Raw genomic sequence first — 17,560 nt, 5'->3', positions numbered from 1 at the left:
CCGATCGTCGGAACTCCCGACTTACGTCGGAACTCCTGACCCTTAAGACTTTTAAAAACTAGCCGTTGGCCTCTGGTCATGCATACCAGACACGTTCGGTATGAATACTGGACACATCCAGTATGACCAGGACAGTGAACTCTCCAAGATAGTTAAAGTGCAAGACGTCGGAACCCCCGACCCCTGCCAGAACTCCTGACCGTCGGAACTCCCAACCTACGTCGGAACTCCTGACGAACCAACCCAAGAACAATAATTTTACAGCTGCTGGGCAAATACCGGACACGTCCGGTATTGCCAGACCAGCAAAAATAAAGTTAGCTCTTTTGTCGCTCAAATACTTGAAACTCACATGGGTTGGCTTGAGCACTTATGAAACATTATCTATCAACATGATGCATCCCTCTTAATAGTACGTCATACCTATCAAACTCAAGATCAAAGGAAAAATGAATTTATACCACTTGAGTTGATCTCTTTTGAATTGACGCCGTCCCTTTCAATCTTCATCAAGTAAGGGTGCTAACATGTTGATATTGATCTTTTCACTTGAGCATAGCCATCTTGAGCATGTGACTTGATTCCATTCATCAAATTTGAATAATCCCAAATGTATCAAGTCACTTCCATCAAACACTCCAATAGTGATTTGATCCTCCACATAAATATGAACATCATAGCTTGATTAGTACCTCAACTAAATGCAAGTACTTCCTTCTTTACCCTAGCTAGGTTCTTTGGCCGCCAAGCCATCGCTTGCCCTTCACCCTTGCTTAGTACCTCAAAGCCTTTCCTTGCTATCTTCACCATCTCAAGCCATCAAGTCACATCTTGTGTTGAATCATCCATTCATGTATTGCTATCTTTTTCATTTCAATTTAGCAAGCTTCAAATATGAGACCAATCCATATGCAATCTCTTATGTCTCATTAATTAATTCTTACAAGCTTGTTTTCACATAGAACATGGAAATCCCACAATAAATAAGCCTTTGCATGAATTCTATTTGCATTGTTGTCTTGTGCTTGAACTAGATTGTTTACACAACAACACATCATTTTGGCTTTCATTAAGTACCTGTGAGATAACCTATTACCTGTCCACACTTAGCAAATGGGTTAGTCCTTTAATCACGTTGTCATTCAATCATCCAAAACCCACTAAAGGGCTAGATGCACTTTCACCAAGTCAATTGAGCATTTTGTATTAATGCCTAAGTGAGAGCTGAGATTTCTCCATGTAAGATAGTATTCTTTCTCAAAAAGATGGAAAGTGATCCTACCCTCAACTTCTTGCAAAGAGCATAAGAATTGAATTGTTAAAAGGTAAGAACCAAGCTCGTTGATGGGAACAACATTCTCCCATCCAACAGCTTTCCAAATGGTGGTGAATTCGGTGTCCATACCTATCTTTTGCAGGAGGTCGGGGTCATATGCTAGCGTGTGGATGAACTTGTGATTCTTGATGAGGTTGTATGCCTATGTCTCCTGGTCTCTCTCCAAATCAAGGTGTGGATCATCGTCGCCTTCCTTCATCGGTTGTTCTTGCTCTTCCGTTGGCTTGGTTTCTTCTTCTTCATGCATCGGGCTCTCTTCGGGCTTGGTGTAGCGCGCACTTGAACTTCCATGGAAGTGACTCGAGCTCGCTCCCATGACCTTCTTGAGAGCACCGGCGAGCTTCCTCCTGACCTTGCCCATGGCGAAAATGACAACAACAAAACTCACAAACGGGGTTACGTTAGTGAAAATAAATTGAACAACCCGTGAGCTTGGCTTGGTGGTGATGAGTGTAGGATTTTTCTGTAGAGTTTCCTTGCACTCAAGCTTTGTGAAAAATATTTTTGCAAGTGGTGGAGCAAGTGAGAGTGAGAGGGAGTAAAAATGGAGTGTGAGGGTGAGGAGAGCCTCAACCCCGGGCTCTCGGTTTTTATAGCGTAGAATACCGGCCGAGAGGGGTAGGGTGTAACGGCTAGGAGCTGTTGGAGAAGCAGCGGCGACGATGCTTGGTGGGTGTGGCCACACCAGACGTGGGTCCGTTTCTGCCCTCCTTTGGTCGGTAGCTCCCAACGATCATTTTCAAAATGAAGTCGTTGGTGCTTCCCTTGGATTCAAAAATTTTGCTCCCGAATTTGATTTTTCACAAAACTTTTATTATATTTGGAATTTTTATAAATATTTTAAAAATAAGAAATGATAAAATGAATTTTATTTTATTTTATTTTTCTAAGAAGATTATTTTGAAGCCAATTTTAAATTTTGAATTTTTTAAAATTTTAAAATTTTGAATTTTTAAAAGATAACTACAGATTTACCTTCGGCGAGGGCTCGACATTTATAGTCTGTCGGCAAGACTTTTCCTCTTTTATTGTTGTGCAGTTGCATGAACAAATTCAGGGGAATTCTTGGGTTGCCCCGGGATTTTCCTCGAATGGTTGACAGGAATAGCGACAGCAATTTGAGCAATTTGTGTTTCGATCATTTTATTAAAACTTAATTGATTCTTTACGGAGGAGGATAAACCTTCAAGTTTAGAATTAATATTTTCTATCATTTTATCATTATAAGAAAGCTTTTTAGTAAGATTTTATTTATTTTAGCTTGACCTAAAACAAGGTCTCTCAAGGATGGTTGATTCGAATTGTAATTTGAATTGAAATTTGAATTACCTCCTTACGGGCGGGGTTGATTATTCCACCTGTTATTGTTACCTTATCAGAACTTAAAGTTGATGTACGTAGCATCTTCATGAGTTTCATGGTAGTTGTTCCCCGAATGTCTGACCTCCCCATAGACTTCGCAAGTCATTTGTGATTCTATGGCCTGAACGGTGGCCTTCATTGCTTCCTTCTCATGGGCCCTCTCGTTCAGTCTTGATAACAATAAGTCTATTTTTGCGGCAAGCATATCCATCTCCTTCATGGTATGCATGCCTTTTTATTATTTGCGCTCCTCCCCTAGCTTTGGTTGGCCACCATCTTTTTGATGAGGGCCTTGGCTGCATCGACGGTCAGGGAGAGGAATGCTCCTCCAGTAGCGGCATCAATGTGCCCCTTTGACATGGGCGTAAGCCCCTCATAAAAGTTCTAGAGCATGAGCCAGTCCTCCATTCCATGGTGCGGGTAGGCTTGGATGTAATCCTAGAGCCTTTCCCATGCCTCAGGGATGGATTCGAGCGCAAATTGCTTAAAGTTTCAAATTTTCCCCCTCAGGGCATTGGTTTTGCCCATGGGGAAAAACTTTATGAGGAACATCGTGGAACATATGTCCCACGTGTCGATAGCTCCCTTGTTCTGGTAAAACCATTATTTTGCCTTCCCCTAAAGGGAGAAGGGAAACAGACGGAGCCTGATGCTAGCTGGTGCGATGACTTTGATGACGATGGTGTCGCACATCTCAAGGAAGTGTTGCAAGTGTGCACTTGCGTCCTCGCTTAGCAAGCCATAGAACTAGCTTGCCTACACCATCGTAATCAGGCCAGTCTGGAGCTCAAAGTTTCCGATGCCTGTGTTGATAGCGGGCCTAACGGGCACATTGGCAGCATTGGGGGTGTAGTCATGGAGTGACTTGGCCATGTCAGTAGTAACGGATGGTATGGGGGTGACTGGTTCAACTGCCGGTGGAATAGTAGAAAAAGAAGCAGCACGAGACCTGTTCTTCCTTAGGAGTGCCTCCGTATTATCAATGTAGTTATTCGGTAGATCAAAATCACTCATACACTATCCTATTTTTATTCCACAACAGGAAGAAAACAAGCAGAATTAGCTTGCATAAACTATGGCTACCATTACATGCATGTGATCATTGTTCAAGTAATGCTAGATTCTTTTCAGCCTATGCCCTCCCTAGCAATGGCGCTAGAAATGCTTGTTGGCATTTCTTAGCGCAATCACCAAGTGAGGAGGTTTTAAGTCCATCACTGGTAACAACGCTAGAAATGCCTGTTGGTATTTCTTAACACCATTACTAAGATTGAGTTAATCATAGCAACGCCGCCAAGAAACACCAACTACGATAGTCCTTAAAGATTATAGACAATATCCGCAAGCGTATGGATCTATCATTGTAGCATTTCACCTAGAAGTATTCAGGGTATCGTTATTTATATTTGTCTTCTACGTTGCTATCCAAACTCCTACTGGCGACTTATGTTTGGTCCCTTTTGTAGGTGGACAAACTAGGGTGATTCCTCTAGGAGCCTTCTGTCCTCCGCTGTACCTACAGACGCCGCCACCGCAGTAGCCTCACCAGACTTCATCCAACCAGTAATCATCGTCGTGCCTCCTCCTCATCGTACTCCAGAGTTGGTTCCACTCTGGTCCTTTGAGGGGGCATTTATTTGATACTCTAAACTTGATTTGCTACATTGCCTAGGGTGTTGGGCATACTCGTGTTGTGCTGTACCTAATACTACTTGCTTATCTTGTGCGTCATCCTTCTAGGTGACAAGTTTGATACTCTATTTAAACTCCCTCGGTTGAACCTTTGGGCTTGCTTGGTGCGTCATTCTCTTGCATATGTATATCTACTTGTCTATCTTGCTTAACTATGATTGAGAGATAAGGCCAAGATATAGGGGAGATACTGCCAAAATCTTTTGCCAAGCTCTCATGACAAATGATGGGAACCTGATAGGGAACTCCAAAGGTCTAGATAAGGGTGTCGGAACTAATCTAACGGCGCTAGCGATACGACACGTTCGATCTAGGGGCGTTTTAGCGGGTTCCTACTAAGCCTCGCTTAGGTAAACCATAACTATCAACCTTAAGCCTATAACAACACTAACTAACTTTCTACCATTTCTTTCCAAAACAACTCATTTGGACATCTTTGCAACTTATAGTGTTAAGGGAAAGAGGCTAGAATTAGCTAGAGAAGAGAGTTAAAACAACTTAGGGTTCGCCTATAGCATAGAGTAAAATTTTAAAGTCAAAGGCCAAAGTACATATCGAGTGAGTTGAATGATGCCTTGTATGAGGACTGTAGGTGTAAGTCAGTCAACTGCTCTGATACCTGTCCTATGGGGTTCCCATCGCGTTAATTCACCTAAATCGAGTGTCGACCACTTGACCCCTCAATTTAAGTAAATCAACATCGTAAGGTCCCCAGGAGCGCATGTAGCAACTCCTCTTCAGGATCTTTGTGTTGAGTTACACACACATACCCAATACAATGCATACCAGGCAACTCAATCACATACACGCTCTAGTCTCACGCTTGTTCCTAAAACATTGTTGATAACAAAATAGGATTTAAGAGAATAGGGTTACTACTAAGTCTAATGCTCCGATCAACTCTATCCTTGCACTGGGTTGCCACACTTGTCACTCATCCACTTGTTAAGTTACACATAGCTCATCTTGGAGAACACCTGTTCCAAGGTCTGCTAACATTTGCATTCACCAGAGCTAGTCTCGGGGAGATGCCCTGATTACCTACAAAACAACTTAACGGCTACACCATGAGTACATTGCGGACTCACAGGACTTAATTTTAGCATATAAGATTTGGTGGATGCACAGAGTAATTATCAGGCATTTATATGGTTGCGAAAAGCAATGATATTCGTTAAGAGTATGACATGCTATGCTCAACATTAGAATTACAGTATTTATCATTATAGCAAAAGTGCTCATAGTCCATCATTCATTCTACCATGGGTATAGAATGAAAGAACAACCGAATAGTTTCATCCTGAAGGACTCTAGGCTTTCAAGACTCTATAGAGGAGGTGTACAACTGTACCCACACAAAAATGGAACTAACCACCATACACCGGGTCTGGTAGTAAGGGTTGCCTCACATTCTCCAACCTTTCCCTAATCCGGCCCGAGTGTCACATGAAAGGTTCGACTGGGTTCCTAGTCAATGTCCTAGACATTCTCGACCGACGCCACCACCTTGCCAGTTTCATGGATAAATAGGTTGCAACTAGTTACTTGGCTTGTCAACCCCATCCGCGACATGTGGTCTGTATGGGTGGTACTCAGACTTACGTATCCCAATACATAGTCCTTACTGCTCCACGAGCTATGTCATCTAAGATCCCACACTCATGACGACCTCCCCCTCGCATGAGCAAGATGTCCAAGTTGTCATCAAGATTATCATATTAGGAACATGATATTATTCCTTAGCTAGATTAGTTAGGTAAGTCAAGTTGTACCCTCATTGGTTTTAGTAACTAATTATCCAGGTATAGCATCCTACACATGCGAGTATGAGTTTCCTTCTCATGCTCGACTTCTACCATTGCCCAAGCAACTAAGCGATAAGCATTAAGCGTTCTCATTTCCATTATTAAGATGAGAGGCTTCTAACAGATTAAAGAGTAACTCTAAGTGTTATGTGAAAGAGTTCATTATCCAACTCTACATGCAATGCATAACTCATAATGCAACTTGATAAGTATCCAAAGTAGGGTTCATAATAGTGGGGTGCCTGCTTGATGGTGTTGCCATTTAGACATCTAGAAGCTGACGATGACATCCTTTGCACGCTTCTCTTCGAGATGATTCTTAAAAAGAGTGAGAGAGATCTGATTGGAGAGATTCACCGATGATTCGGAATGATGATAAGGAATATGGATAGATCGCCATTGGTTCCTAGGAAGTGACATCTAATGGTGGGTCTACTATTGTGTTGCTGGCTTGGGATACTAACTAGTATTATTGACTTGTCTAGGTAAGCTTGTTAATTAAACTCACACTCTCTATGAGTGTCGAATACTCCGTTCTGACTGACGGACACTCCGCTGTGCCAGGTGTCGAGGTGAGTCATTTCTGGTTGGCCCTATTTAGGCTCTGGTGGATGCTCTGCGGTATTCACAGATGCTCCAATAGGTTTTGGGCACTCTCAGGTTACTGGGTTACTCTATATATTATTTATCGGATGCTATGAAGTGAGTGACGGATGATCCAGTAGGAACTAAGTGCTCTCGGGTTCTTCTGGCGGTGAGTCTTTATAATTCAGCGGATGCTCCGATCGATAGTCGGACACTCCATTGTTCACACTAATAATGGTCTAGGTGCCTCTGCTAGGAGGTTTACTAAATTAGGGAGGTTTATCGGACACTCCGCCGCATCAGCGGATACTCCGCCAATCGAACGACAGAACCTATGCTCTATGTTTTGGGGTTGGTTAGTTGCTACTTTGGAGTGGTGAACATCCATGCATGTGCACTAGACTTCTAGGATGACCTTGGGGATATGCTAGGGTAAGGTTAGCTGAGTCTTTGGCTTTGGCTATCTAGTGCATCTAGTGATTTGGCTAAGTCTCTTCCCATGAAGTACTTGTGATAAATACATGATATTGAGCAAGAGGGATCAACTCCAAGATTGGGGATCATGAGATGCTAGACTTCATGATGAGAGATTGAACATACCTTGCCTTTGTGATGAATGAGAGGCAATGTTTTCTTAAACGGTAAATGGTCTTTACACGGTCGTCCTTCGTTTAGCGTTTAGGCTATTTACATGGTGTTTAAACGAAGTTAAACGGTCCAAACAGTTTTGTACTTTAAAAAAAATACATATAATTATATATGTGCATATAAAAAATCAAGTATTCTAGCATTTATACATATTTATCCAAGTAAAAATCAATTATTTTGGTATGTATATATATTTATGCATGTGAAAAGAACCAAATATAGATATTTATGCATGTAACATATCAAGTGTACACATTTATAAATATAATAAATTTAAGTATACAAATTTATCCATACAAAACTGAACTAGATTTACCTCATGTTCACCTAAACAACCGTTTAAACAGCTGTTTAGTCCATTTAATACAGTTTATCTCCGTTCCGTTTAGACCGTTTTTCCTGTTTTTTGACCATTTAAACGGTCAACCGTTTAATTTTCGTTTACCTCCTAAACAAAATAGTTTACCACCGTTTACCATTTTGTGGCTATTTAATTGGCTGTTTAGGCCATTTAGGCGAACACTGATGAGAGGTCACCACACTCCATGTTCCATGCATGCATGAGAGGCTGAGATCAGGGTTTGAGAGAAATCTTCAACTAAAGAGATGAGGGCTCATGAGGTAACCATGATCATGAGATGTGGATGGCTTGACCCTGATGAGATGGTGGTCTTGGATTGCATCCCTTCACTTCATCTTCCACCTTCATCTCCATTTCCAACCTTCATCTTCTCTCTAGTTCTTCCTCACTCTTGTTAATTTAGAGAGAGAGAGGGAGAGGGTGAGAAATGGGAGAGTGAAATAGGTTGGTGCTGCTTCAGCTTAGGTTTGGTGTATCCATTTCATGCATATGACAAGTGGGGCCAAGGGTTGAGTGGAGGACAGCTCATTCCCCACTCACTGCATGCAGTTTAGTTACTAGCGGATGATCCGGTATCACATTGGATTATCCGGTGGTCTCTGAACTCATGGAATTGATCCAAACACTTGAGATTTGGTAGTGGGGCCAACTCACTTGTTCCAAGGGTTAATAACCTAACCGGTGACATCCTGGGTTGAGATGACATGCTCCTCAGTGGTTGTGTTGACTATTGTCAACTTTATGCGCTTCTGACTTGCAGGTCGTCTGGTGAAGTAGAAAAGTAGTATATTCGTGAGTTCTGTGGTATCCAAATGCCCATAGGGATTTGTGTAGAAACTTCTCTAACCATCCAAATTTGAGAGCCTGGGTGGTTGTAGCGAATTCAAGTTGTTATAGGTGATCCCTTGGTGCTGCCACAATGGATGCGCCCACTCCCTCAATGGGAGGATCCGGCAATGAATGAATGTGCACACCACCACCGGCCCGGTCAGCCTCTGCTCTTTTAAGGCCTCCATGAGAGCAGGAACCCCCGCGGCCTCCTCCGCCAAGGGGAACAGCCACCACAAAGCTGGGGTGGCACTGCCTGGCCTCTCCTCCAAGAAGGATGGGAGCACCGAGACCATGTTGGGGAGGTAGAACCAGCTCCTCCTCCAACACCTTTCAGCGTCGAAGCCCGATAGACGGGTGAGGGCGAGGTATCGGCTAGCAACATGTGGTCACACCTAGATCTGGGCACCCCCATCACCGGAAAGGCCCCACTAGGGAAAGATGGGACCACCTAGAATAGCCACCTCCATAGTACGAAGTGGGGCTCAATCCCTAGGAAGGCCTCACACAACGTGATGAAGGTCGCAATATGGAGGATCCCCTCCAACATTAGGTCATGAAGGCATAGGCCGTAGAAGTATAGGAGGTCGCATGCAAAGCGGTGCAGGGGGAGGCTGAGCCCCAGGCGTTGAAAATTGGTGAAGGAGATGACCTCTAGGCCCTCGGGTGCCAACGCTAATTCCTCAATGGTGGGGGGATGCCAGCCGACCGCTAGGACCTCCTTCGGTGCTAGCCTATCCTTTTCCATCTTCCTAATCTCTGCCTTGGTGACCCTAGAAGGCCCACATTCCACCATGGGGACGAGGGGAAGAACAGCGGCGGTAGTAGATGCATGAGGGCAAGGCAAAGCGGAGGCTTTTAGGAAGGGAAGGGCTTCATTGGGATGGAAGGTAAACCCCCATCCCTGCCTCCCTTACTCTGCTTTAGTACTCCATGTGCGGTGGTAGCCATGCACCCATGATCCCATGTGCGATCGTATGATGCAGTAGGGGTTGCCGAACGTAAGGCGGAGGTGAACCGCCACCTCCCTGATGGCCTAACCTCCTGAGCCAACCCACACGCGCTGTCCCACTCTACATACACCTCTTCATAGGACTTAAGGGGATCCAACTCCCCTCGAGCCCACCGACCACCATCAATGGCCCAGATCCATGCACACCAAGTGCCGTGGCATCTCCTTCGCCAAATTCGCTCCACGTGGCCCGATGTCCCATCTCCTAGATGAAGTGAAATGATGCAGTATGCATGCCATAACTCCTCCACCGGGCACAGAATCCCACGCACCATCAACCACCTACATAGAGCATTAGCCGATGGGACATGCCCAGAAGACACCATGTTCGCTAATAAGAAGGCCCCACAATGGCCTTGGGGGCTACGCCGGCTCCCCAAACCAAGCGACCCAACCCCTCAATCGATGGGCACTTGCGCGGCATGCCCCAAAAATTAGCCAACTCTCTAGAGTTGGGTCAGGAGCTACTGAGCACTAGGCCCAATGAGGGCCCCTCACCTAAGCTCGGTGCGCTCCCTGCGCCCCAACCTGTGGCCACAGAAGGTTGGCCCCAGAAGGCTGGTGTGGTAGAACCGCCTAATCTAATGCCTCATAGGAGTGCTTGTCTTCCATTAGACACTAAGGACTCGAGGGAGAACACTAAATTACTCAGTTCCGTTGGGCACACCCCAGGGGAGAACCCGAAAATCCACATTTTTGCCATCAGGATCACAAATGAGAGAACAAAGCTTACATCATTCTTAACCATTTCATACATCCCTTTTAGTACAACATCAGAGTATAATAGTTATTGTATAACAGCGGAATGTAATAATATTATCAGAGTTATAAATAATTTAATGTACAGCGGAATTTAAACATGTGACTAGAATTATAGCAGAAATAAACATCTATTAATGATATGATGAAGTATTGATATATAAACTACTACAACAGATTATGAAACTTTCATTTATAAAAATATTTGGTGAGAGTTATAAATAAAAACTACGATCGCGACGTAAAGGAATCCTTGCTGAGCCCACCAGGAGGAATCCACACACAAGGGTCAGCTCTAGCATCAACCTGTCACCTGCAACAGGAGAAATAAAACCCTGAGTACTCAATTGTACCCAGCAAGACTTACCCAACAGGAGGAAAGAAAAAACTCCAAGGATATGCAAGGCTATCTGGCTTGTGGGTTGCATTTACAGGAAGCATTACTAAGCGTGCGTCCTTATATTTAATTTTTATTAATAGCCGCATTGGTTCATTAACTAACCATTCTATATAAGCACCTGTGCTACTTTCAAGCAGGTGGTAAGCAATCAGATTTCCTTTTCCATCTTTCATCTTTCATCTTCAGTTCTTACTACGATGCTAAACCGCAGACAAGCCGTACCGGATAGCCCGGCGATTCGCGAATCAATGCCCCCAGCTGGGTACCCCAAAAGCACACGCCCCGCTTGTACCCAAGGCACAAGTAGGACCAACCCATCACTCTCCTGTCCCGGGTGTCCAGGTCCCCATCCAAACTGGGACTCCAAGCCCCCGCCCCTGAGTCCCAGACTCAGTGCGGTGCAAGGACCTCCTCCACCAAAATAAAACCCTAACAGTCGGTCCGGAAAGAGCTGGATCCGTGACAAGAGAGCAACAAGTCTTCCAAGCGCCCATACACAAGTATGTGCTTGGGATAATAAGTATGTGACCTGCCTAGAGTCATATGCAACGATCGGTCCTTAACCGACCAGACAGGGAAAAACGGTGTAACCAAGCTATGACCCGCCTTCACGGCGACATAACTTATTACACCCACCAATACACAAACCATATCCCTGCCCGGTCACCATTTTTCCTTTCCACCATTTTATATTTTCCAAGTGATAGTAATTCGGTAATATATTTCCTATCTCTCACGAGTGACAAACAATCACTCGACTTCTACCGGAGTCCTGTAGCATAGCAATCTACACGATCCTATCATACTAGTAAGACTCATAGGATAAAGATATATATGCAAGTGGGTTTCATTCAACTCCTTAAAACTTAATGCATAAATATAATTTAAACTGCAGAAAAGTAGGGGTTATGCACCGGGGCTTGCTTGGGTAAAATATAACCAAAAGTTAGCATTCCATCTTCGTGATATGATCACCATAGCATCATCTTTCAACTACTCCAGTTGATACCATCGATCCACCATCGTTCCTATTATGATATGTATTGATGCAAATGCATAGGTGTAAATAATCAATGACAGCCGAAATTCTTAGAAATCCAATCACGCTTCCAAAAGTACCATTTCTCCAGCAACTCCCCGATGACTCCACGATCCATCGACGTCCCTCCGTCGGCGTCGAACTCACGGTACTCGGCAAATAGACACAAATAAATATTCCCATAAATTCAACTGCGTTCCAAAAATTATGAAACTTTATGGATAGGTGGGGTTCGATTTTAGATGAATTTAGGAAGAAGAAGTGATGGAATCGGAGTTAGCATAGTGGAGATATTAATTGTGCAAGGTGGCCGCTAATTAATCACGAGGAGAGAAAATGAAACGTGATTAGTGGCCACGAGCTGCCGCTGGTTATTAGAAAGGGAAAAGGAATAAAGAAATTGGTGGAGTGGATTAATGGCTCATGACTCTTGACTTTATGTGTATAGGAGCTGAGTTGGTTCTCGGCTTTGCTACTAGCACATGGCATAGGACAAGCTGCTATTGTGGACTTAAACAAAGAGCAGAGCGGGTATACGGCTAGGATTCTTTAAGAGAGACACAGAGAGCACTGAGCGTTTGTGCTCCTCAGCTCGTCCACCATGGACAGCTGCTGGACTTTCGCCTGATGGCGATTCTGGCCATGACTTCCAAATCTAAGGGCATGGGGAGGTAGAAGGGAGGTAGGGGATGTATGGGGACTATCTACCTTGGTCTATTGCAGCTCGAGGAAGGAGATCAACAGAGCGTAGCCTTCCCAGGCAAGAACAGAGAAACTCGATTTAGAGAGTAAGATGGTGAGCGGCGGAGTGGGATGGCTCAGCAGGCTTGGCGCGTCCTTTATAGGCAGGAGATGCGGGGCTGGAGGTGGAGCTGGCATTTGGCTAGCTAGTCATGTGAATTGGATTTCACGTGATGAACTTGGAGTGGGTCTTTGGTCATGAGTGCATTAATTCAAATGATGGACTTTGAGTGGTCTTTGGACTTGATGAGCACATCAGGACTAGAGTGTGCTTTGGGCTAAACGTGCTTGGTGGTGGGGTGCTGATTCATTCATGCAGGTCAAAGAATTAATGAGGGAGGAGACCACAGGTCAAGGAAACATTAGAGAATGAGAAGATCAATTGCAGATTAGCTACCTCAGCTGATTATTGCAGCTCAGGAGAAATCAATAGATGCAACTTTCACGGGCAAGAACAGAGAAACTTGATTTGAGAGAAACAAGTGAGCAGCGGAGCGGAACGGAACGGCTCGGCGTAACCATTTTAAAGGCAGACGACATGAAGGCGCGATAGCGACGTGTCGTAAGGTTAGTGGCTAACTAGCTTGCTTAAAGGCAATAAAACGGTGCGCACGACTTGATGCTTTTGGATGAACAGTGTTGCCGTGCTGCTACAGTGTTTCCACTGCCATTATTAAAAGCGCTCCTCGTGCATGATTTAACTTAACTCTATCATTATTAAAGCAATGATCAACGATAAGCGCTAGCTTCTTGACAGGATTATCCAACTCGATCATGGCTACAGCAAAGGGTTAGCAAGTAATCAGGCGTGTAAATATTTCATGCAACAGAGATGATTACCATTTTTACCACGACGCAGCTGACATCTTCAAACCACTGCAGATAGAATTTCCGGTCAGTCCATGTATAGGCGCGTCTGTAGCTCCAGTTGGAGAATCGTAGCATCTATGTTCTTCTTCTACGTTCATATCTAAGAATAGCACTTCGGTTCAAGTCTCAGCACAGAAAGCTTGATGAGTACAAATTCTAAACACAGCCTGACTTTATACAGTGTCGTGCAAGGCGCAGTGAACCATGTTGGATTCTAGGCGAGTATGGTGCACGTCGAAAAAAATAAACGAAGCTGCTGTGCTCTCTTTCTCGTCAGTTCGTGCTTAACAAAATAAACCCGTGAGTTTATATGTATCGTTCTATTTATTAATGGATTTTATTTTATTTATAAAAGTTGATTTTCATGCTTAATCTAACCGAACAAAACGTTCTCTAGAATCGTCGTCGGACATTCCTGAATATTTCTACGCACTGCGTAATTTATCTTGAGCGTTTATTTGAGTCCACGAAACTAAGTCACACAGGATTCACTTGTCGCAGCAAGTATGTTTTAAATTAAAACCCCGAAAAACTCGTTTCGGAAATTTTTCTTAGGCCTAAATCACGGTGCTAAATAAACTCGTAACACCAGGGGTGTTACAGCTGGCCTAAGAGGATCGAGGCCTGCTACCAAAGCCCCCAAAAGGGCGTGGTGCACGGGGTGATCAGGTGGCCCTGAGCCAAGGCCCAAACATTCTCGATCACCCGACCCATGGCAGGCTTCGACCAAAAAGGAGGGTGCCCCGGGCCTAAAGTTGGTAACTCCCAGACGAGTTCCCCAAACCCTCGCTCGGGCCACAGACCCACGCGACATAGGATCAAAACAGGGGTCGGCACCACTACCGTCCGGCCTCGACAGCTGGGCACCCCCATCGCACTGGGGAAAGGGCCCCACGAAGGGCGTCGCACTCTTGTTAGCGGAAGTCATCCCCGCCATGGCTAGTTTGGTCATCAGAAGATCGAATTCAACCCTTCATCGCCATCATGAACAAACAAGGCCTCGAAGGGCTCGGGGGCTCCTGACGAGATCCTAATATATGGGTATGTTAAGCCTCAGGATCCATGGTTCCTGACCAAAGAGACCCCCCTGGTCGATTCCCCTAGGAGCACCCAGGGGCTCGAGGGCTATAGCCATCAGGTGCGATCATGCGCACCCTCAGACTAAGGAACTTGCCGAAGCCTGAGCACGCCAAGGCCTCTGCTCAGGGCTTGGGGGGCTTGCCCGAGCCTCAGGCTCCCAATCGACAGAAAACCTGAGCTCGACCCTCGGCTCCTGCCCGGCCTACGACGCTAGCCAAGGGCCGAGCATAAGGCGACACACCCCGAGCCATCAAGGCTCAATGGCTCCTCAACGTAGCACTTTGGGTACAGCCTTGCCAGCCGCTCCCTCAGCATGGTCACGCACGAGGCATGACACAAGAAGACAAGCTTCCCTTCGGCCTCTAGGGGCTCGAGGGCTCCCGGGCCCGCTCATCAGTCCCTGGGGGAGGCCAGTCTAAGCCGACACAGCCTGGCACGCAGAGTGTTAGAACAGAGCAGCTGGACTTCTGCCCTTGATTTTTAGCAACTTCTTTTTTTAATAGAGGCGCTCAAAATCTACAGCCATCCCTACAAAAAATCTATGAGGTGCCTCTACAAATGTCCTATCTTTAGAGGCGGCTCTATTTCCAGTCAACTCTAAAAATGATTTGTTGAGGTGGCTAGATCTAAAGCCGCCTCTAAAAATCAATTTATAGAGACAGCTAGATCTAGAGCCGTCTCTAAAAATAGAAGGAGCATAGCTAATTTGAATTTTTCAAATGACCTCCAATGCAGAAATGACCAAAATTAAAGTTACAGAACTCAAAGAGTTATACAACTTTGTAGTTGACAACATTTTCATTTGAAATCATATATCCAAGGAAAATGACATTTGAAGTTCTAACATTTGAAATTCAAAATTTTCAAACGACCTCGAATGTAGAAATTGCCAAGATCAAAGTTGTAGATCTCGATGTGTCTACAACTTTTCAATTGAAAACTTTTTCATTTGAATTCATTTAGGGTGCCAAATACTCATTTCAAAATTAGATGAAGATAATACGAGGAGAAAAATATCTCATATGGACACAGGTGACTTATGGGTGGAGTGGTTAGAGGATCTATATGTGAGGCTGTAGGTCGTGGGTTTGATCTCCCATATAGGCTAGTGGATGTTCCTAACTTGTTGTTACACACCAATTTCATTACTTCCTTCGTCCTAAAATAGATAATCTTATAGGATTCAAATTTTCAAAAAGGATATTTCACCTTCTCACTTTCTAATGCACCTTTCTATTTTTCCCGATACATGTTTCTCTTGTTCCGGTACATCTCTATCTCTATCTTAAGAAAACCACCATTGCAAATTAATTTACAGTTGTGGCTTCCTTAAGAAAATCGCTAGTGTAAATATTTATAGTGGCGGTTCTTAGGTCATAGCCTTGTGGGTCCACTTCAAGGTCGGTTCACCTTACAAGTGGGCCATTCCATCCATGGGTTGCAATCTTCCACCATTGAGAGAAACACAAGCTTCATCCAAGGGTGGAGAGTGATTTGAGAGTGCTTTCACATGGATCATGGCAAGCTTAGGAGGCTTGTGGGCCCACAGGGGTGGTCGCCCATCCCTCTATGGTGGGCCCACATGCTCATCTTGCTCCATTCAGCTTGAAACTGCATAAAAATACTCATGGACATGTGGAACTTGTTAATTGCTAAAATATGCTCATGATATGCTTATCTTTCTTTTATTTCGAGAATGTTGATGGTGTTTTGAGTATGTAAAAGTATGACATTTTCATCGTCAACAATTGGCTGTATCGAGTTTAAGTTTTTACAGGCCTATTGATCCCCTCTAGGCCTTGCTAGATCCTTTCATTAATGGCATAATTGTGAGCATTTAAGGCCTATTTGTAAATCACAGGGGCTCATTTTGTGACTACAAACCCCACAAAGGGAATATATGAAAATAACCACCTATAGGGAGGACAAGATGGTTTTTTAGCACCTTAGTGCAACTTTAAGAGACTCTTTATATCCTTCCTAAATGCTAGAAATAGAGATTTTGGTGAAAAACTATCCTCCAACAACTTCTCTAAATGGTTATTCAAATATAGCCCTCTTCTATTCTGGATTTTTTGCTAGCCAAAAATAAAAGATGAGAATGGTTCTCTAGAGTGCGCATGAGATACAAAAAAGCTGTTGTAGAGTAAAAAGATGTAGAAAGCATTTTTTATGCAAATTACTCTCCAAATGATGATTTAGATAGTGAGATTTAGAAAGGCTCTTGGAGATGCTCTTACGTCATTTACTAGCAGAAGATCCTTCCCATCCTTTGCAATGTCCATATCGGGACCTAAAAAGAAATGATAAAATGTAAGTATAGGTTACTTTGTAAACCAATAATAGATTGTAAACTACCTAGGAAATGTACCTTACCTTTAAATATCATCAGGGTAATTATTCTAAGAAGCTAAACAGAATACAAGTCCCGAAACAATATGAGAAAATAAACAATTTTCAGATACTAAAGAGGGAGGTGTGGAAGAAGCTGAGAAGCGGATGGCGCCAATCATGTGTGCCAGCCCAACACGTCTGTAATGAGTCCAAAGTCGACCATAAAGCTGGTGCTAAGGGCGATGTGGACGAGGTCGACGTCATCGCAGGTGAGGTAGTTGTCCCGGATGCGGATCTGGTGTGCAGCTCACGGATAGCAATAGGGATGATTCTTCTCTATTGCTCCGTCGAAAGCTCTCCTAGGCTGCGCAGAGCCTACTCCATCTTGACGGTGCACCTGGCCCACTTCGTGGCTCGGAGTGGCGCATGGTCGTCGACCTAGCGCGGCTGATCCAGCTCCACTGCTCCACACCTCACCTCTGTCTCCGTCACCTCCGCTTCCCCCGCTCCACCTATGGCTGTGGCCATAGGCGGCCGGCCCGAGCACCACCATGGGTGGCGCATGATATCCTCTAACCAGTAGTACCCACCGTCCTTGCAAATGGCACAGTACATTGACACCCGTTTCTTGACCCGCGTGGGGTAGCGAGGGTTCGTCGATACATGGAATTGTCGCCGTGCATGATATCCTCTAACCGGTAGTACCCA

General features: G+C 44.5%; 1 non-coding gene across 1 annotated transcript; it reads left to right on the top strand.

Moving 5' to 3' along the window:
• Positions 1 to 3,104: 3,104 nt before the first annotated feature.
• On the top strand, positions 3,105 to 3,211 carry LOC136462061 (small nucleolar RNA R71). Its single transcript, XR_010760584.1, has one exon. It is a non-coding gene; the product is annotated as a small nucleolar RNA R71 (small nucleolar RNA).
• The last annotated feature ends 14,349 nt before the right edge of the window (positions 3,212 to 17,560 follow it).

Source organism: Miscanthus floridulus, chromosome 6, assembly GCF_019320115.1.
Source record: "Miscanthus floridulus cultivar M001 chromosome 6, ASM1932011v1, whole genome shotgun sequence".
NCBI lineage: Eukaryota > Viridiplantae > Streptophyta > Magnoliopsida > Poales > Poaceae > Miscanthus > Miscanthus floridulus.
Note: the sequence above shows the minus strand (reverse complement) of the source record. Positions and strands in the feature narration are given on the sequence as shown.